This window comes from Schistocerca piceifrons, chromosome 2 (assembly GCF_021461385.2).
Source record: "Schistocerca piceifrons isolate TAMUIC-IGC-003096 chromosome 2, iqSchPice1.1, whole genome shotgun sequence".
Classification (NCBI taxonomy): domain Eukaryota; kingdom Metazoa; phylum Arthropoda; class Insecta; order Orthoptera; family Acrididae; genus Schistocerca; species Schistocerca piceifrons.
The window spans coordinates 1,111,147,286-1,111,170,428 of record NC_060139.1 but is presented as its reverse complement, the minus strand read 5'-3'; positions in this window follow the sequence as shown (position 1 = coordinate 1,111,170,428).

Genomic DNA, 23,143 nt, shown 5'->3' with positions numbered 1-23,143 from the left:
AGTCGGTCTTCTTGTACATAAGTCGGAATTGTGCCTTTTGTATTTAATTTCGATGCAATTTCTGCGTTTCTTCGTCAATAAGCTGGTCCAAGGGATACAGTAAACCAGAAGTGAAGCATCGAAATCTATAACTGGTCCCACAGGAAAGGCTCAGATCATAGAGAGTAAGAACAGTCAGTCTTCTTGTACTTAAATCGGCACTGTTCAATTAGTATTATTTCCGATGCAATTTCTGTGTTCCTTCGTCAATAAGAAGGTCCAAGGGATACAGTAAACCTGAAGTGATCCATCGACATCTAAAAGTCGTCTCACAGGAAATGCTCAAATCATAGAATGTAACAAGAGTCATTCCTCTCGTAAATAAGTCGGCATTGTGCCTTTTGTATTTATTTCCGATGCAATTTCTGTATTTCATCTTCAATAAGATGATCAAAGGGATACAGTATACCTGAAGTGAGGCATCGGGATCTAAAACTGGTCTCACAGGAAAGGTTCAGAGCATAGACAGTAAGAAGAGTCAGTCTTCTTGTACTGAAGTCGGCATTCTGCCATTTGTATTTAATTCTGATGCAATTTCTGTGTTTCATCATGAATAACAATGTCCAAGGGATACAGAAAACCTGAGGTGAAGCATCGATATCTATAACTAGTCTCACAGGAAAGGCTCAAATCATAGAATCTAATAAGAGACAGTCCTCTTGTACTTAAGACGCCATTGTGCCTTTTGTATTTAATTCCGATGCCATTTCTGTGTTTCATTGTCAATAAGAAGGTCCAAGGGATACGGTAAACCTGAAGTGAAGCATCGAAATCTAAACTGGTCTCACAGGAGAGATTGAAAACATAGAGAGTAAGAAGAGTGAGTCTTCTTGTCCATATGTCGGCATTGTGCATTTCGTATTTAATTCCGATGCAATTTCTGTGTTTCATCTTCAATAAGTTGATCAAAGGGACACAGTAAACCTGATGTGAGGCATAGGAATCTAAAACTGGTCTCACAGGAAAGTATCAGAACACAGACAGTAAGAAGAGTCATTCTTCTTGTACTTAAGTCGGCATTGTGCCTTTTGTACTTAATTCCGATGCAATTTCTGTGTTTCATCGCCAATAAGATGGTCCAAGTTATACAGTAAACCTGAAGTGAAGCATCGTAATTAAAACGGGTCTCACAGGGACGGTTCAAAACATAGACAGTATGAAGAGTCAGTCTTCTTGTACTTAAGTCGGCATTGTGCCTTATGTATTTCATTCCGATGCTATTCCTGTGTTTCATCGTCAATAAGAAGGTCCAAGGGATACGGTAAACCTGAAGTGAAGAATCGGAATCTAAAACTGGTCTCACAGGAAAGTTCAAAACAAAGACATTAACAAGAGTTTGTCTTCTTGTACTTAAGGCGGCATTGTGCCTTATGTATTTAATTCCGATGCAATTTCGGTGTATCATCGTCAATAAGAAGGTCCAAGGGATACAGTAAACCTGAAGTGAATCATCGGAATCTAAAACTGGTCACACAGGAAATGTTCAAAACGTAGACAGTAAGAAGTGTCAGTCATATTGTACTAAAGTCGGCGTTGTGCGTTTTGTATTTAATTCCGAAGTAATTTCTGTGTTTCGTCGTCAATTGGAAGGTCCAAAGTATACAGTGAAACTGAAGTGAAGAATCGGAATCTAAAACTGGTCTTACAGGAAAGGTTCAAAACAAAGACAGTAAGAAGAGTCACTCTTCTTGAACTTAAGGCGGCATTGTGCCTTATGTATTTAATTCCGATGCAATTTCTGGGTTTCATCGTCAATAAGAAGGTCCAAGGGATATAGTAAAACTGAAGTGAAGCATCGGAATCTAAAACTGGTCTCACAGGAAAGGTTCAAAACATAGACAGTAAGAAGAGTCGGTCTTCTTGTACATAAGTCGGAATTGTGACTTTTGTATTTAATTTCGATGCAATTTCTGCGTTTCTTCGTCAATAAGCTGGTCCAAGGGATACAGTAAACCAGAAGTGAAGCATCGAAATCTATAACTGGTCTCACAGGAAAGGCTCAAATCATAGAGAGTAAGAACAGTCAGTCTTCTTGTACTTAAATCGGCACTGTTCAATTAGTATTATTTCCGATGCAATTTCTGTGTTCCTTCGTCAATAAGAAGGTCCAAGGGATACAGTAAACCTGAAGTGATCCATCGACATCTAAAAGTCGTCTCACAGGAAATGCTCAAATCATAGAATGTAACAAGAGTCATTCCTCTTGTAAATAAGTTGGCATTGTGCCTTTTGTATTTATTTCCGATGCAATTTCTGTATTTCATCTTCAATAAGATGATCAAAGGGATACAGTATACCTGAAGTGAGGCATCGGGATCTAAAACTGGTCTCACAGGAAAGGTTCAGAGCATAGACAGTAAGAAGAGTCAGTCTTCTTGTACTGAAGTCGGCATTCTGCCATTTGTATTTAATTCTGATGCAATTTCTGTGTTTCATCGCCAATAAGATGGTCCAAGTTATACAGCAAACCTGAAGTGAAGCATCGGAATTAAAACGGGTCTCACAGGGATGGTTCAAATCATAGACAGTAAGAAGAGTCACTCTTCTTGTACTTAAGTCGGCAGTGTGCCTTATGTATTTAATTCCGATGCAATTTCTAGGTTTCATCGTCAATAAGAAGGTCCAAGGGATATAGTAAAACTGAAGTGAAGAATCGGAATCTAAAACTGGTCTTACAGGAAAGGTTCAAAACAAAGACAGTAAGAAGAGTCACTCTTCTTGAACTTAAAGCGGCATTGTGCCTTATGTATTTAATTCCGATGCAATTTCTGGGTTTCATCGTCAATAAGAAGGTCCAAGGGATATAGTAAAACTGTAGTGAAGCATCGGAATCTAAAACTGGTCTCACAGGAAAGGTTCAAAACATAGACAGTAAGAAGAGTCGGTCTTCTTGTACATAAGTCGGAATTGTGCCTTTTGTATTTAATTTCGATGCAATTTCTGCGTTTCTTCGTCAATAAGCTGGTCCAAGGGATACAGTAAACCAGAAGTGAAGCATCGAAATCTATAACTGGTCTCACAGGAAAGGCTCAGATCATAGAGAGTAAGAACAGTCAGTCTTCTTGTACTTAAATCGGCACTGTTCAATTAGTATTATTTCCGATGCAATTTCTGTGTTCCTTCGTCAATAAGAAGGTCCAAGGGATACAGTAAACCGGAAGTGATCCATCGACATCTAAAAGTCGTCTCACAGGAAATGCTCAAATCATAGAATGTAACAAGAGTCATTCCTCTTGTAAATAAGTCGGCATTGTGCCTTTTGTATTTATTTCCGATGCAATATCTGTATTTCATCTTCAATAAGATGATCAAAGGGATACAGTATACCTGAAGTGAGGCATCGGGATCTAAAACTGGTCTCACAGGAAAGGTTCAGAGCATAGACAGTAAGAAGAGTCAGTCTTCTTGTACTGAAGTCGGCATTCTGCCATTTGTATTTAATTCTGATGCAATTTCTGTGTTTCATCGCCAATAAGATGGTCCAAGTTATACAGCAAACCTGAAGTGAAGCATCGGAATTAAAACGGGTCTCACAGGGATGGTTCAAATCATAGACAGTAAGAAGAGTCACTCTTCTTGTACTTAAGTCGGCAGTGTGCCTTATGTATTTAATTCCGATGCAATTTCTGGGTTTCATCGTCAATAAGAAGGTTCAAGTGATATAGTAAAACTGAAGTGAAGAATCGGAATCTAAAACTGGTCTTACAGGAAAGGTTCAAAACAAAGACAGTAAGAAGAGTCACTCTCCTTGAACTTAAGGCGGCATTGTGCCTTATGTATTTAATTCCGATGCAATTTCTGGGTTTCATCGTCAATAAGAAGGTCCAAGGGATATAGTAAAACTATAGTGAAGCATCGGAATCTAAAACTGGTCTCACAGGAATGGTTCAAAGCTTAGATAGTACGAAGGGTCAGTTTTCTTGTACGTGAGAGGGCATTGTTCCATTTGTATTTAATTCCGATGTATTCTCTGTGTTTCATCGTCAATAACAGGGTCCAAGGGATACAGTAAAACTGAAGTGAAGCATTGGAATCTAAAACTCGTCTGACAGGAACGGTTCAAACATAGACAGTAAGTAGAGTCAGTCTTCTTGTACTTAAGTCGGCGTTGTGCGTTTTGTATTTAATTCCGATGCCATTTCTGTGTTTCATTGTCAATAAGAATGTCCAAGGGATACGGTAAACCTTACGTGAAGCATCGGAATCCAAACTTGTCTCACAGGAAAGATTCAAAACATAGACAGTAAGAAGAGTCAGACTACTTGTTCATATGTCGGCATTGTGCCTTTTGTATGTAATTCCGATGCAATATCAGTATTTCATCGTCAATGAGAAGGTCCGAGGGATACAGTAAACCTGCAGTGAAGCATCGGAATCTAAAACTGGGCTCATTGGAAAGGTACAAGTCGTAGACAGTAAGATGAGTCAGTCTCCTTGTTCTTAAGTTCGCACTGTAACTCTTGTATCTAATTCCGATGCAAATTCTGTGTTTCGTCGTCAATAAGAAGGTCCAAGGGATGCAGTAATCCTGAAGTGAAGCATCGGACTCTATAACTGGTCTCACACGAAAGGTTCAAAACATAGACAGTAAGAAGAGTCAGTCTTCTTGTTCTTAAGTCGGCATTGTGCCTTTTGTATGTAATTCCGATGCAATATCTGTGTTTCATCGTCAATAAGAAGGTCCAAGGGATTTAGTAAATCTGAAGTGCAGCATCGGAAACTTAACCTGGTCTCACAGGAAAGGTTCATAGCATATACTGTGGGAAGGGTCAGTTTTCTTGTACATAAGTGGGCATTGTGAATTTTGTATTTAATCCCGATGCAATTTCTGTGTTTCATCATCAATAAGAAGGTCCAAGGGATACAGTAAACCTGAGGTGAAGCATGGATATCTAAAACTGGTCTCACGGGATAGGTTCAGATCATAGAATGTAAATAGAGTTATTCCTCTTGTACGTAAGTCGACATTGTGCCTTTTGTTTTTAATTCCAAATGCAAAATCTGTGTTTCATCGTCAATATGAAAGTCCAACGGATACAGTGAATCTGATGTACAGCATCGGAATCTGAAACTGGTCTCACAGAAAAGGTTTAAAACATAGACAGTAAGAACAGTCAGTCATCTTGTGCTTCAGTCGGCATTGTGGGTTTTGAATTTAATTCCGATGCAATTTCTGGGTTTCATCGTCATTAGGAAGGTCCAAGGGACTTAGTAAAACTGAAGTGAAGCTTCGGAATCTAAAACTGGTTTCACAGGAAAGGTTCAGAACATAGACTGTAAGAAGGTTCAGTCTTCTTGTACTTTAGAGGGCATTGTGCCTTTTGTATTTAATTCCGATGCTATTTCTGTGTACCATCGTCAATAAGAAGGTCCAAGGGATACAGTAAACCTAAAGTGAAGCATCCATAGCTAAACTGGTCTCACAGTTAAGGCTCAAATCATAGAAAGTAAGAAGAGTCAGACTTCTTGTACTTAAGTCGGCATTGTGGCTGTTATATTTATATCCGATGCTATCTCTGTGTTTCTTCGTCAATAAGTAGGTCCAAGGGATGCAGTAATCCTGAAGTGAGGCATCGGAATCTAAAACTGGTCTCACAGGAAAGGTTCAGAGCATAGACAGTAAGAAGAGTCAGTCTTCTTGTACTGAAGTCGGCATTCTGTCAATTGTATTTAATTCTGATGCAATTTCTGTGTTTCATCGCCAATAAGATGGTCCAAGTTATACAGCAAACCTGAAGTGAAGCATCGGAATGAAAACGGGTCTCACAGGGATGGTTCAAATCATAGACAGTAAGAAGAGTCACTCTTCTTGTACTTAAGTCGGCAGTGTGCCTTTTGTATTTCATTCCGATACAATTTCTGTACTTCATCGTCAATATGAGGATCCAAGGGATACAGTAAAGTTGAAGTGAAGCATCGGAATCTAAAACTGGTCTCACAGGAGAGGTTCTAAACAAAGACCGTAAGAACAGTCAGTCTTCTTGAACTTAAGGCAGCATTGTGCCTTATGTATTTAATTCCGTTGCAATTTCTCTGTTTCTTCGTCAATAAGAAGGTCCAAGGGATATAGTAAAACTATAGTGAAGCATCGGAATCTAAAACTGGTCTCACAGGAATGGTTCAAAGCTTAGATACTACGATGGGTCAGTTTTCTTGTACGTAAGAGGGCATTGTTCCATTTGTATTTAATTCCGATGTATTCTCTGTGTTTCATCGTCAATATCAAGGTCCAAGGGATACAGTAAAACTGAAGTGAAGCATCGGAATCTAAAACTCGTCTGACAGGAACGGTTCAAACATAGACAGTAAGTAGAGTCAGTCTTCTTGTACTTAAGTCGGCATTGTGGCTGTTGTATATATATCCGATGCAATCTCTGTGTTTCTTCGTCAATAAGTAGGTCCAAGGGATACAGTAAACCTGAAGTGAAGCATCGGAATCCAAAACTGTCTCACCGGAAAGGTTCAAAACAAAGACAGTAAGTAGAGTCACTCTTCTTTTACTGAAGTCGGCATTGTGCCTTTTGTATTTAATTCCGATGCAATTTCAGTTTTTCATCGTCAATGAGAAGGTCCAAGGGATACAGTAAACCTGCAGTAAAGCATCGGAATCTAAAACTGGTGTCACAGGAAAGGTACAAGTCGTAGACAGTAAGAAGAGTCAGCCTCCTTGAACTTAGGGTGGCATTGTGACTTTTGTATTTAATTCCGATGAAATTTCTGTGTTTCGTCGTCAATAAGAATGTCCAAGGGATACAGTAAACCTGAAGTGAAGCATCAGAATCTTAAACTGGTCTCACAGGAAAGGCTCAAAATATAGAATGTAAGAGGAGTCAGTCCTCTTGTACTTAAGTCGGCATTGCGCCTTTTGTATTTAATTCCGATGCAATTTCTGTGTTACTTCGTCATTAAGAAGGTCCAAGGGATACAGTAAACCTGAAGTGAAGCATCGATATCTGAAACTGGTCTCACAGGAAGGGCTCGAATCATAGAATATAAGACGAGTCAGTCCTCTTTTACCTAAGTCATAAGTGTGCCTTTTGTATTTAATTCCGATGCAATTTCTGTGTTTCATCGCCAATAAGATGGTCCAAGGGATACAGTAAACCTGAAGTGAATCATCGGAATCTAAAACTGGTCTCACAGGAAATGTTCAAGACATAGACAGTAAGAAGTGTCAGTCATCTTGTACTTACGTCGGCGTTGTGCATTTTGTATTTAATTCCGATGCAATTTCTGTGTTTCATCGCCAATTGGAAGGTCCAAGGGATACAGTAAATCTGAAGTGAAGCATCGCAATATAAAACTGGTCTCACAGGAAAGACTGAAATCATAGACAGTAAGAAGCGTCACTCTTCTTGTACTTAAGTCGGCAGTGTGGATTTGTATTTCATTCCGTTGCAATTTCTGTACTTCATCGTCAATATGAAGATCCAAGGGATACAGTAAAGCGGAAGTGATGCATCGGAATCTAAAACTGGTGTCACAGGAAAGGTTCAAAACAAAGACAGTAAGTAGAATCATTCTTCTTGAACTTAAGGCGGCATTGTGCCTTATGTATTTAATTCCGATGCAATTACTGGGTTTCTTCGTCAATAAGAAGGTCCAAGGGATATAGTAAAACTGAAGTGAGTCATCGGAATCTAAAACTGGTCTCACAGGAAAGGTTCAAAGCATTGACAGTAAGAAGAGTCAGTCTTCTTGTACCTAAGTCGGCATTGTGCCATTTGTATTTAATTCCGATGCAATTTCTGCGTTTCTTCGTCAATAAGCAGGTCCAAGGGATACTGTAAACCTGAAGTGAAGCATCGATATCTATTACTGGTCTCACAGTATAGGCTCGAATCATAGAGAGTAAGAAGAGTCAGTCTTTTTGTACTTAAATCGGCATTGTGCCATAAGTATTATTTCCGATGCAATTTCTGTATTCCTTCGTCAATACGAACGTCCAAAGGATACAGTAAACCTGAAGTGAACCATCGACATCTAAAAGTCGTCTCACAGGAAAGGCTCAAATCATAGACAGTAAGAAGAGTCGGTCTTCTTGTACTTAAGTCGGCATTGTGCATTATGTATTTAATTCCGATGCTATTTCTGTGTTTCATCGACAATAAGAAGGTCCTAGGGATACAGTAAACCCGAAGTGAAGCATCGGAATATAAAACTGATCTCACAGGAAAGGTTCAATACAATGACAGTATGAAGAGTCAGTCTTCTTGTACTTAAGGCGGCATTGTGCCTTATGTACTTCATTCCGATGCAATGTCAGTTTTTCATTGTCAATGGGAAGGTCCAAGGGATACAGTAAACCTGCAGCGCAGCATCGGAATCTAAAACAGGTCTCACAGGAAAGGTACAAGTCGTAGACAGTAAGAAGAATCAGTCTTTTTGTACTTAAATCGGCATTGTGCTATTAGTATTATTTCCGATGCCATTTCTGTATTCCTTTGTCAATAAGAAGGTCCAAGGGATATAGTAAATCTGAAGTACAGCATCGGAATCTAAATCTGGTCTCACAGGAAAGGTTCAAAGCATAGACAGTGAGAAGGGTCAGTCTTCTTGTACTTAAGTGGGCATTGTGCCTTTTGTATTTAATTCCGATGCAATTTCTGTGTTTCATCATCAATAAGAAGGTCCAAGGGATGCAGTAAACTTGAAGTGAAGCATCGATATCTAAAACTGGTCTCACAGGATAGGCTCAAATCATAGAATGTAAAAAAGAGTTATTCCTCTTGTACGTAAGTCGGCATTGTGCCTTTTGTTTTTAATGCCAATGCAATTTCTGTTTCGTCGTCAATATGAAGGTCCAAGGGATACAGTAAATCTGAAGTGCAGCATCGGAATCTAAAACTGGTCTCACAGAAAAGGTTTAAAACATAGACAGTAAGAAGAGTCAGTCTTCTTGTTCTTAAGTCGGCATTGTGCTTTTTGTATGTAATTCCGATGCAATTTCTGGGTTTCATCGTCAATGAGAAGGTCCAAGGGATGCAGTAGACCTGCAGTAAAGCATCGGAGTCTAAAACTGGTGTCACAGGAAAGGTACAAGTCGTAGACAGTAAGAAGAGTCAGCCTCCTTGAACTTAGGTTGGCATTGTGCCTTTTGTATTTAATTCCGATGAAATTTCTGTGTTTGGTCGTCAATGAGAGTGTCCAAGGGATACTGTAAACTAGAAGTGAAGCATCGGATTCTAAAACTGGTCTCACACGAAAGGATTAATACATAAACAGTAAGAAGAGTCAGTCTTCTTGTTCTTAAGTCGGCATTGTGCGTTTTGTATGTAATTCCGATGCAATATCTGTGTTTCATCGTCAATACGAAGGTACAAGGGATATAGTAAATCCAAAGTGCAGCATCAGAATCTAAAACTGGTCTCACAGGAGAGGTTCAGAACATAGACAGTAAGAAGAGTCAGTCTTCTTGTTCTTAAGTCGGCATTGTGCCTTTTGTATTAAATTCCGATGCAATTTCTGTGTTTCATCATCAATAAGAAGGTCCAAGGGATACAGTAAACCTGAAGTGAAGCATCAGAATCTTAAACTGGTCTCACAGGAAAGGCTCAAAGTATAGAATGTAAGAAGAGTCAGTCCACTTGTACTTAAGTCGGCATTGCGCCATTTGTATTTAATTCCGATGCAATTTCTGAGTTACTTCTTCAACCCGAATGTCCAAGGGATACAGTAAACCTGAAGTGAAGCATCGATATCTGAAACTGGTCTCACAGGAAGGGCTCGAATCATAGAATGTAAGACGTGTCAGTCCTCATTTACCTAAGTCATAATTGTGCCGTCTGTATTTAATTCCGATGCAATTTCTGTGTTTCATCGCCAATAAGATGGTCCAAGGGATACAGTAAACCTGACGTGAATCATCGGAATCTAAAACTGGTTTTACAGGAAATGTTCAAACATAGTAAGTCATCTTGTACTTATATCGGCGTTGTGCATATTGTATTTAATTCCGATGCAATTTCTGTGTTTCATCGCCAATTGGAAGGACCTAGGGATACAGTAAATCTGAAGTGAAGCATCGCAATCTAAAAATGTTCTCACAATAAATACTGAAATCATAGACAGTAAGAGGAGTCACTCTTCTTGTACCTAAGTCGACATTGTGCCTTTTGTATTTAATTCCGATGCAATTTCTGCGTTTTTTCGTCAATAAGCAGGTCCAAGGGATACTGTAAACCTGAAGTGAAGCATCGCTATCTATAACTGGTCTCACAGGATAGGCTCGAATCATGGAGAGTAAGAAGAGTCTTTCTTTTTGCACTTAAATCGGCATTGTGCCATTAGTATTATTTCCGATGCAAATTGTGTATTCCTTTGTCAATAAGAAGGTCCAAGGGATATAGTAAACCTGAGGTGAATCATCGGAATCTGAAACTGGTCTGACAGGAACGGTTCAAAACATAGACAGTAAGTAGAGTCAGTCTTCTTGTACTGAAGTCGTCATTGTGACTTTTGTATTTAATTCCGATGCAATTTCTGTGTTCCATCGTCAATAAGAAGGTCCAAGTGATACAGGAAACCTCAAATGAAGCATCGATATCTAAACTGGTCTCACAGGAAAGGCTCAAATCATAGAATGTAAGAAGAGTCAGTCTTCTTGTACTTAAGTCGGCATTGTGGCTTTTGTATTTATATCCGATGCAATTTCTGTTTTTTTTCGACAATAAGTAGGTCCAAGGGATACAGTAAACCTGAAGTGAAGCTTCGGAATCTAAAACTAATCACACAGGAAGGGTACAAAACATAGACAGTAAGTAGAGGCAGTCTTCTTGTACCGAAGTCGGCATTGTGCCTTTTGTATTTAATTCCGATGCAATGTCAGATTTTCATTGTCAATGAGAAGGTCCAAGGGATACAGTAAACCTGCAGTTAAGCATCGGAATCTAAAACTGGTCATACAGGAAAGGTACAAGTCGTAGACAGTAAGAAGATTCAGTCTCCTTGTACTTAAGTTGCCATTGTAACTTTTGTATTTAATTTCGATGCAATCTCTGTGTTATGTCGTCAATAAGAAGGTCCCAGGGATACAGTAATCCTGAAGTGAAGCATCGGAATCTAAAACTGGTCTCACACGAATGGTTCAATACATAGACAGTGAGAAGGGTCAGTCTTCTTTTACTTAAGTGGGCATTGTGCCTTTTGTATTTAATTCCGATGCAATATCTGTGTTTCATCGTCAATAAGAAGGTCCAAGGGATTTAGTAAATCTGACGTGCAGCATCGGAATCTAAAACTGGTCTCACAGGAAAGATTCAAAGCATAGACAGTGAGAAGGGTCAGTCTTCTTTTACTTAAGTGGGCATTGTGCCTTTTGTATTTAATTCCGATGCAATTTCTGTGTTTCATCATCAATAAGAAGGTCCAAGGGATGCAGTAAACTTGAGGTGAAGCATCGATATCTAAAACTGGTCTCACAGGATAGGCTCAAATCATAGAATGTAAAAACGAGTTATTCCTCTTGTACGTAAGTCGGCATTGTGCCTTTTGTTTTTAATGCCAATGTAATTTCTGTTTCGTCGTCAATATGAAGGTAGAAGGGATACAGCAAATCTGAAGTGCAGCATCGGAGTCGAAAACTGGTCTCACAGAAAAGGTTTAAAACATAGACAGTAAGAATTAGTCAGTCTTCTTGTGCTTATGTCGGCATTGTGGATTTTGAATTTAATTACGATGCAATTTCTGGGTTTCATCGTCAATAAGAAGGTCCAAGAGATATAGTAAAACTGAAGTGAAGCATCGGAATCTAAAAATGGTTTCACATTAAAGGTTCAGAACATAGACTGTAAGAAGGGTCAGTCTTCTTGTACTTTAGAGGGCATTGTTCGTTTTGTATTTAATTCCGATGCTATTTCTGTATTCCATCGTCAATCTGAAGGTCCAAGGGATACAGTAAACCTAAAGTGAAGCGTCGATATCTAAACTGGTCTCACTGTTAAGGCTCAAATCATAGAATGTAAGAAGAGTCAGTCTTCATGTACTTAAGTCGGCATTGTGGCTGTTGTATTTATATCCGATGCAATCTCTGTGTTTCTTCGTAAATAAGTAGGTCCAAGGGATACAGTAAACCTGAAGTGAGGCTTTGGAATCTAAAACTAGTCTCACAGGAAAGCCCCAAATCATAGACACTAAGAAAAGTCAGTCCTCTTGTTCTTAAGTTTGCATTGTGCGATTTGTATTTAATTCCGATGTAATTTCTGTGTTTCATCGTCAATAACAAGGTCCAAGGGACACAGTAAAACTGAAGTGAAGCATCGGAATCTAAAACTGGTCTCACCGGAAAGGTTCAGAGCAAAGACAGTAAGTAGAGTCAGTCTTCTTGTACTGAAGTCGGCATTGTTCCTTTTGTATTTAATTCCGATGCAATTTCAGCTTTCATCGTCAATGAGAAGGTCCTAGGGATACAGTAAACCTGCAGTAAAGCATCGGAATCTAAAACTTGTGTCACAGGAAAGGTACAAGTCGTAGACAGTAAGAAGAGTCAGCCTCCTTGAATTTAGGTTGGCATTGTGACTTTTGTATTTAATTCCGATGAAATTTCTGTGTTTCGTCGTCAATAAAAATGTCCAAGGGATACTGTAAACTAGAAGTGAAGCATCGGATTCTAAAACTGGTCTCACAGGAAAGGTTCATAACATTGACAGTAAGAAGAGTCAGTCCTCTTGTTCTTAAGTCGGCATTGTGCCTTTTGTATTTAATTCCGATGCAATTTCTGTGTTTCATCATCAATACGAAGGTCCAAGGGATACAGTAAACCTGAAGTGAAGCATCAGAAACTCAAACTGGTCTCACAGGAAAGGCTCAAAATATAGAATGTAATAAGAGTCTGTCCTCTTGAACTTAAGTCGGCATTGCGCCTTTTTTATTTAATTCCGATGCAATTTCTGTGTTACTTCGTCAACAAGAAGGTCCAAGGGATACAGTAAACCTGAAGTGAAGCATCGATATCTGAAAGTGGTCTCACAGGAAGGGCTCAAATCATAGAATGTAAGACGAGTCAGTCCTCTTTTACCTAAGTCATAATTGTGCCGTTTGTATTTAATTCCGATGCAATTTCTGTGTTTCATCGCCAATAAGATGGTCCAAGGTATACAGTAAACCTTAAGTGAATCATCGGAATCTAAAACTGGTCTCACAGGAAATGTTCAAAACATAGACAGTAAGAAGTGTCAGTCATCTTGTACTTAAGTCGGCGTTGTGCGGTTTGTATTTAATTCCGACGCATTTTCTGTGTTTCATCGTCAATTGGAAAGTCCAAGGGATACAGTACATCAGAAGTGAAGCATCGCAATCTAAAACTGGTCTCACAGGAAAGGTTCATAAGAAAGGCAGTATGAAGAATCAACCTTCTTGAACTTAAGGCGGCATTGTGTTTTATGTACTTAATTCCGATGAAATTTCTGGGTTTCAGCTTTAATAAGAAGGTCCAAGGGATATAGTAAAATTAAAGTGAAGCATCGATATCTAAACTGGTCTCACAGGAAGGGCTCAAATCATAGAATGTAAGGAGAGTCATTCTTCTTGTACTTAAGTCGGCATTGTGGCTTTTGTATTTATATCCGATGCAATTTCTGTGTTTCTTCGTCAATACGTAGGTCCAAGGGATACAGTAAACCTGAAGTGAAGCATCGGAATCTAAAACTAGCCTCACAGGAAGGGTTCAAAACATAGACAGTAAGTACAGGCAGTCTTCTTGTACCGAAGTCTGCATTGTGCCTTTTGTATTTAATTCCGATGCAATTTCAGTTTCCATCGTCAATGAGAAGGTCCAACGGATACAGTAAACCTGAAGTGATTCATCGGAATCTAAAACTCGTCTCACAGGAATTGTTCAAAACATAGACAGTAAGAAGTGTCAGTCATCTTGTACTTAAGTCGGCGATGTCCGGTTTGTATTTAATTCCGATGCAATTTCTGTGTTTCATCGTCAATTGGAATGTCCAAGGGATACAGTAAATCTGAAGTGAAGCATCGCAATCTAAAACTGGTCTCACAATAAAGACTGAAATCATATACAGTAAGAGGAGTCACTCTTTTTGTACTTAAGTCGGCAGTGTGCATTTGTATTTCATTTCGTTGCAATTTCTGTACTTCAACTTCAATATGATGATCCAAGGGATACAGTAAAGCTGAAGTGAAGCATCGGAATCTAAAACTGGTGTCACAGGAAAGGTTCAAAACAAAGACAGTAAGAAGAATCAGTCTTCCTGAACTTAAGGCGGCATTGTGCCTAATGAATTGAATTCCGATGCAATTTCAGGGTTTCCTCGTCAATAAGAAGGTCCAAGGGATATAGTAAAACTGAAGTGAAGCATCGGAATCTAAAACTGGTCTCACAGGAAGGATTCAATACATAGACAGTAAGAAGAGTCAGTCTTCTTGTTCATATGTGGGCATTGTGCATTTTGTATTTAATTCCGATGCAATTTCTGTGTTTTATCTTCAATAAAATGATCAAAGGGATTCAGTAAACATGAAGTGAGGCATCGGAATCTAAATCTGGTCTCACAGGAAAGGTTCAGAACATAGACAGTTTGAAGAGTGAGTCTTTATGTACTTAAGTCGGCTATGTGCCTTTAGTATTTAATTCCGATGCAATTTCTGTGTTTCATCGCCAATAAGATTGTCCAAGATATACAGTAAACCTGAAGTGAAGCATCGGAATTAAAACGGGTCCCACAGGGAAGGTACAAATCATAGACAGTAAGAAGAGTCAGTCTTCTTTTACTTAAGTCGGCATTGTGCCTTATGTATTTAATGCCGATGCTATTTCTGTGTTTCATCGTCAATAAGAAGGTCCAAGGGGTACAGTAAACCTGAGGTGAATCATCGGAATCTAAAACTGGTCCGACAGGAACGGTTCAAAACATAGACGGTAAGTAGAGTCAGTCTTCTTGTACTGAAGTCGGCATTGAGCCTTTTGTATTTAATTCCGATGCAATGTCAGTTTTTCATTGTCAATGAGAAGGTCCAAGGGATACAGTAAACCTGCAGTGTAGCATCGGAATCTAAAACTGGTCTCACAGGAAAGTTACAAGTCGTAGACAGTTATAAGAGTCAGCCTACTTGTACTTAAGTTCGCATTGTAACTTATGTATTTAATTCCGATGCAATTTCTGTGTTTTGTCGTCAATTAGAAGCTCCAAGGGATACAGTAATCCTAAAGTGAAGCATCGGAATCTAAAACTGGTCTCACACGAAAGGTTCAATACTTAGACAGTAAGAAGAGTTTGTCTTCTTGTGCTTAAGTTCGGATGCAATGTCTGTGTCTCATTGTCAATGAGAAGGTCCAAGGGATACAGTAAACCTGAAGTGAAGCATCGGAATCTAAAAGTGGACTCACAGGAGAGGTTCAAATCATAGAAAGTGAGAGTGTCAGTCCACTTGTAATTAAGACGGCATTATGCCATTTGTATATTCATTCGGATGCAATTTCTGTGTTTCATCGTCAATAAGAAGGTCCAAGGGGTACAGTAAACCTGAAGTGAAGCATCGGAATCTAAAACTGGACTCACAGGAAGGGTTCAAATCATAGAAAGTTAGAGACTCACATCTCTTGTACTTAAGTCTGTATTGTGCGTTTTGTATTAAATTCGGATGCAATTTCTGTGTTTCATCGTCAATAAGAAGGTGCAAGGTATACAGTAAACAGGAAGTGAAGCATGGGAATCTAAAACTGGAGTCACAGGAGAGGTTGAAATCATAGAAAGTTAGAGTGTCAGTCCTCTAGTACTTAACTCGGCATTGTGCCTTTTGAATTTAATTCCGATGCAATTTCTGTGTTTCATCGTCAATAAGAAGGTCCAAGGGATACAGTAAACCTGAAGTGAAACATCGGAATCTAAAACTGGACTCACAGGAGACGCTCAAATCATAGAAAGTGAGTGTGTCAGACCTCTTGTACTGAAGTCGGCATTTTGCCATTTGTATTAAATTCGGATGCAATTTCAGTTTTTCATTGTCAATAAGAAGGTCTAAGGGATACAGTAAACCTGAAGTGAAGCATCGGAATCTAAAACTGGACTCACAGGAGAGGTTCAAATCATAGAAAGTTAGAGTGTCAGTCCTTCTGTACTTAAGTCGGCATTGTGCCTTTTGAATTTAATTCCGATGCAATTTCTGTGTTTCATCGTCAATAAGAAGGTGCAATGGAAACAGTAAACCTGAAGCGAAGCATCGGAATCTAAAACTGGACTCACAGGACAGGTTCAAATCATAGAAAGTGAGAGTGTCAGTCCTCTTGTACTTAAGTCGGCATTCTGCCATTTGTATTAAGTTTGGATGCAATTTCTGTGTTTCATTGTCAATAAGAAGGTCCAAGGGATACCGTAAACCTGAAGTGACCATCGGAATCTAAAACTGGGCTCACAGGAGAGGTTCAAATCATCGAAAGTTAGAGTGTCAGTCCTCTTTTACTTAAGTGGGCATTGTGCCTTTTGTATTTAATTCCGATGCAATTTCTGTGTATCACTGTCAATAAGAAGGTCCAAGGGATACAGTAAACCTGAAGTGAAGCATCGGAATCTAAAAGTGGACTCACAGGAGTGGTTCAAATCATAGAAAGTGAGAGTGTCAGTCCTCTTGTACTTATGTCGGCATTGTGCCTTTTGTGTTAAAATCCGATACAATTTCTGTGTTTCTTCGTCAATAAGAAGGTGCAGGGTGTACATAAAACCTGAAGTGAAGCATCGGAATCTAAGACTGGACTGACAGGAGAGGTTCAAATCATAGAAAGTTAGAGTGTCAGTCCTTCTGTACTTAAGTCGGCATTGTGCCTTTTGAATTTAATTCCGATGCAATTTCTGTGTTTCATCGTCAATAAGAAGGTCCAAGGGATACAGCAAAACCTGAAGTGAAACATCGGAATCTAAAACTATACTCACAATAGAGGTTCAAATCATAGAAAGTGAGAGTGACAGCCCTCTTTTACTTAAGTCGGCATGGTGATTTTTGAATTTAATTCCGATGCAATTTCTGTGTTTCATCGTCAATAAGGACATCCAAGAGATACAGTAAACCTGAAATGAAGCATCGGAATTTAAAACTGGACTCACAGGAGACGTTCATATCATAGAAAGTGTGAGTGTCAGTCCTCTTGTACTTAAGTCGGCATTGTGCCTTTTGTATTAAATTCCGATGCGATTTCTGGGTTTCATCGTCAATAAGAAGATGCAATGTATACAGTAAACCTGAAGCGAAGCATCGGAATCTAAAACTGGACTCAAGGGACAGGTTCAAATCATAGAAAGTTAGAGAGTCAGTCCTCTTGTACTTAAATCGGCATTGTGCCATTTGAATTAAGTTCGGATGCGATTTCTGTGTTTCATTGTCAATAAGAAGGTCCAAGGGATACAGTAAACCTGAAGTGAAGCATCGGAATCTAAAAGTGGACTCACAGGAGAGGTTCAAATCAAAGAAAGTGAGAGTGTCAGTCCACTTGTAATTAAGACAGCATTATGCCATTTGTATATACATTCGGATGCAATTTCTGTGTTTCATCGTCAATAAGAAGGTCCAAGGGGTACAGTAAACCTGAAGTCAAGCATCGGAATCTAAATCTGGACTCACAGGAAGGGTTCAAATCATAGAAAGTTAGAGACTCACATCTCTTGTACTTAAGTCGGTATTGTGCGTTTTGTATTAAATTCGGATGCAATTTCTGTGTTTCATCGTCAATAAGAAGGTGCAAGGTATACAGTAAACAAGAAGTGAAGCATCGGAATCTAATACTGGACTCACAGGAGACGCTCAAATCATAGAAAGTGAGAGTGTCAGTTCTCTTGTACTTAAGTCGGCATTGTGCAATTTGTATTAAATTCGGATGCAATTTCAGTTTTTCATTGTCAATAAGAAGGTCTAAGGGATACAGTAAACCTGAAGTGAAGCATCGCAATCTAAATCTGGACTCACAGGAGAGGTTCAAATCAGCGAAAGTTAGAGTGTCAGTCCTCTTTCACTTAAGCCGGCTTTGTGCCTTTTGTGTTAAATTCCGATGCAATTTCTGTGTTTCATCGTCAATAAGAAGGTGCAAGGTATACATTAAACCTGAAGTGAAGCATCGGAAACTAAGAGTGGACTCACAGGAGAGGTTCAAATCATAGAAAGTGAGAGTGTCAGTCCTCTTGTACTTAAGTCGGCATTGAGCCATTTGTATTAAATTCGGATGCAATGACTGTGTTTCATCGTTAATAAGAAGGTCCAAGGGATACAGTAAACCTGAAGTGAAGCATCGGATCTAAAACTGGACTCACAGGAGAGGTTCAAATCATAGACAGTGAGAGTGTCAGTCCTCTTGTACTTAAGTCGGCATTGTTCCTTTTGAATTTAACTCCGATGCAATTTCTACGTTTCATCGTCAATAAGGAGGTCCAAGGGATACAGCAAAACCTGAAGTGAAACATCGGAATCTAAAACTATACTCACAATAGAGGTTCAAATCATAGAAAGTGAGAGTGACAGCCCTCTTTTACTTAAGTCGGCATTGTGCCATTTGTATTAAGTTCGGATGCAATTTCTGTGTTTCATTGTCAATAAGAAGGTCCAAGGGATACAGTAAACCTGAAGTGAAGCATCGGAATCTAAAAGTGGACTCACAGGAGAGGTTCAAATCAAAGAAAGTGAGAGTGTCAGTCCTCTTGTACTTAAGTCGGCATTGTGCCTTTTGTGTTAAATTCCGATGCAATTTCTGTGTTTCACCGTCAATAAGAAGGTCCAAGGAATACAGTATACCTGAAGTGAAGCATCGGAATCTAAAACTGGACTGACAGGAGAGGTTCAAATCATAGAAAGTGAGAGTGTCAGTCCTCTTGTACTTAAGTCGGCATTGAGCCATTTGTATTAAATTCGGATGCAATTACTGTGTTTCAGCGATTATAAGATTGTCCAAGGGATACAGTAAACCTAAAGTGAAGCATCGGAATCTAAAACTAGACTCACAGGAGAGGTTCAAATCATAGAAAGTCAGAGTGTCAGTCCTCTTGTACTTAAGTCGGCATTGTGCCTTTTGAATTTAACTCCGATGCAATTTCTGTGTTTCATCGTCAATAAGAAGGTCCAAGGGATACAGCAAAACCTGAAGTGAAACATCGGAATCTAAAACTATACTCACAATAAAGGTTCAAATCATAGAAAGTGAGAGTGTCAGTCCACTTGTAATTAAGTCGGCATTATGCCATTTGTATATCCATTCGGATGCAATTTCTGTGTTTCATCGTCAATAAGAAGGTCTAATTGGTACAGTAAACCTGAAGTGAAGCATCGGAATCTAAAACTGGACTCACAGGAAGGGTTCAAATCATAGAAAGTTAGAGACTCACACCTCTTGTATTTAAGTCGGTATTGTGCGTTTTGTATTAAATTCGGATGCAATTTCTGTGTTTCATCGTCAATAAGAAGGTGCAAGGTATACAGTAAACCAGAAGTGAAGCATCGGAATCTAAAACTGGACTCACAGGAGAGGTTCAAATCATCGAAAGTTAGAGTGTCAGTCCTCTTTCACTTAAGTCGGCATTGTGCCTTTTGTGTTTAATTCCGATGCAATTTCTGTGTTTCATCGTCAATAAGATGGTGCAAGGTATACATTAAACCTGAAGTGATGCATCGGAATCTAAAAGTGGACTCACAGGAGAGGTTCAAATCATAGAAAGTGAGAGTGTCAGTCCTCTTGTACTTAAGTCGGCATTGAGCCATTTGTATTAAATTTGGATGCAATTACTGTGTTTCATCGTTAATAAGAAGGTCCAAGGCATACAGTAAACCTGAAGTGAAGCATCGGAATCTAAAACTGGACACACAGGAGAGGTTCAAATCATTGAAAGTTAGAGTGTCAGTCCTTCTGTACTTAAGTCGGCATTGTGCTTTTTGAATTTAATTCCAATGCAATTTCTGTGTTTCATCGTCAATAAGAAGGTGCAATGGAAACAGTAAACCTGAAGCGAAGCATCGGAATCTAAAATTGGACTCACAGGACAGGTTCAAATCATAGAAAGTGAGAGTGTCAGTCCTCTTGTACTTAAGTCGGCATTGTGCCATTTGTATTAAGTTCGGATGCAATTTCTGTGTTTCATTGTCAATAAGAAGTTCCAAGGGATACAGTAAACCTGAAGTGACGCATCGGAATCTAAAACTGGGCTCACAGGAGAGGTTCAAATCATCGAAAGTTAGTGTGTCAGTCCTCTTTTACTTAAGTCGTCATTGTGCCTTTTCTATTAAATTCCGATGCAATTTCTGTGTTTCATTGTCAATAAAGAGGTCCAAGGGATACAGTAAACCTGAAGTGAACCATCGGAATCTAAAAGTGGACTCACAGGAGAGGTTCAAATCATAGAAAGTGAGAGTGTCAGTCCTCTTGTACTTAAGTCGGCGTTGTGCCTTTTGTGTTAAATTCCGATGCAATTTCTGTGCTTCATCGTCAATAAGAAGGTGCAGGGTGTACATTAAACCTGAAGTGAAGCATCGGAATCTAAGACTGGATCCACAGGAGAGGTTCAAATCATAGAAAGTTAGAGTGTCAGTTCTTATGTACTTAAGTTGGCATTGTGCCTTTTGAATTTAATTCCGATGCAATTTCTGTGTTTCATCGTCAATAAGAAGGTCCAAGGGATACAGTAAATCTGAAGTGAAGCATCGGAATCTAAAACTGGGCTCACAGGAGAGGTTCAAATCATAGAAAGAGAGAGTGTCAGTCCTCGTTTACTTAAGTCGGCATTGTGCTTTTTGAATTTAATTTCGATGCAATTTCTGTGTTTCACCGTCAATAAGAAGGTCCAAGGAATACAGGATACCTCAAGTGAAGCATCGGAATCTAAAACTGGACTCACAGGACAGGTTCAAATCATAGAAAGTTAGAGAGTCAGTCCTCTTGTACTTAAGTCGGCATAGTGCCATTTGTATTAAGTTCGGATGCAATTTCTGTGCTTCATTGTCTATAAGAAGGTCCAAGGGATGCAGTAAACCTGAAGTGAAGCATCGGAATCTAAAACTGGACTCACAGGAGAGGTTCAAATCATAGAAAGTTAGAGACTCACATCTCTTGTACTTAAGTCGGTATTGTGCGTTTTGTATTACATTCGGATACAATTTCTGTGTTTCATCGTCAATAAGAAGGTGCAAGGTATACAGTAAACCAGAAGTGAAGCATCGGTATCTAAAACTGGAGTCACAGGAGAGGTTGAAATCATAGAAAGTTACAGTGTCAGTCCCCTTGTACTTAAGTCGGCATTGCGAATTTTGAATTTAATTCCGATGCAATTTCTGTGTTTAATCGTCAATAAAATGGTCCAAGCGATACAGCAAAACCTGAAGTGAAACATCGGTATCTAAAACTATACTCACAGGAGAGGTTCAAATCATACAAAGTGAGAGTGACAGCACTCTTTTACTTAAGTCGGCAATGTGATTTTTGAATTTAATTCCGATGCAATTTCTGTGTTTCATCGTCAACAAGAAGGTCCAAGAGATACAGTAAACCTGAAGTGAAGCATCGGAATCTAAAACTGGACTCACAGGAGACGCTCAAATCATAGAAAGTGAGAGTGTCAGTCCTCTTGTACTTAAGTCGGCATTGTGCCATTTGTATTAAATTTGGATGCAATTTCAGTTTCTCATTGTCAATAAGAAGGTCTAAGGGATACAGTAAACCTGAAGTGAAGCATCGGAATCTAAAACTGGACTCACAGGAGAGGTTCATATCATCGAATGTTAGAGTGTCAGTCCTCTTTCACTTAAGTCGTCATTGTGCCTTTTGCGTTAAATTCCGATGCAATTTCTGTGTTTCATCGTCAATAAGAAGGTGCAAGGTATACATTAAACCTGAAGTGAAGCATCGGAATCTAAGAGTGGACTCACAGGAGAGGTTCAAATCCTAGAAAGTGAGAGTGTCTGTCCTCTTGTACTTAAGTCGGCATTGAGCCATTTGTATTAAATTCGGATGCAATTTCTGTGTTTCATCGTCAATAAGAAGGTCCAAGGGATACAGTAAACCTGAAGTGAAGCATCGGAATCTAAAACTGGACTCACAGGAGACGCTCAAATCATAGAAAGTGAGAGTGTCAGTCCTCTTGTACTTAAGTCGGCATTGAGCCATTTGTATTAAATTCGGATGCAATTTCTGTGTTTCATCGTCAATAAGAAGGTCCAAGAGATACAGTAAACCTGAAGTGAAGCATCGGAATCAAAAACTGGACTCACAGGAGACGTCCATATCATAGAAAGTGAGTGTGTCAGTCCTCTTGTACTCGAGTCGGCATTGTGCCATTTGTATTTAATTCGGGTGCAATTTCTGTGTTTCATTGTCAATAAGAAGGTCTAAGGGATACAGTAAACCCGAAGTGAAGCATCGGAATCTAAAACTGGACTCACAGGAGGGGTTCAAATTCATCGAAAGTTAGAGTGTCAGTCCTCTTTTACTTAAGTCGGCGTTGTGCCTTTTGTATTAAATTCCGATGCAATTTCTGTGTTTCATCGTCAATAAGAAGGTCCAAGGGATACAGTAAACCTGAAGTGAAGCACCGGAATCTAAAACTGGACTCACAGGAGAGGTTCAAATCATAGAAAGTGAGAGTGTCAGTCCACTTTTACTTAAGTCAGCATTGTGCTTTTTGAATTTAATTCCGAGGCAAATTTCTGTGTTTCATCGTCCATAAGAAGGTGCAATGTATACAGTAAACCTGAAGCGAAGCATCGGAATCTAAAATTGGACTCACAGGAGAGGTTCAAATCATAGAAAGTGAGAGTGTCAGTCCTCTTGTACTTAAGTCGGCATTGAGCCATTTGTATTAAATTCGGATGCAATTTCTGTGCTTCATCGTCAATAAGAAGGTCCAAGGGATACAGTAAACCTGAAGTGAAGCATCGGAATCTAAAACTGGACTCACAGGAGAGGTTCAAATCATAGAAAGTGAGAGTGTCAGTCCTCTTTTACTCTTTTACTTAATTCGGCATTGTGCCTTTTGTATTAAATTCCGATGCAATTTCTGTGTTTCATTGTCAATAAGAATGTCCAAGGGATACAGTAAACCTGAAGTGAAGCATCGGAATCTAAAAGTGGACTCACAGGAGTGGTTTAAATCATAGAAAGTGAGAGTGTCAGTCCTCTTGTACT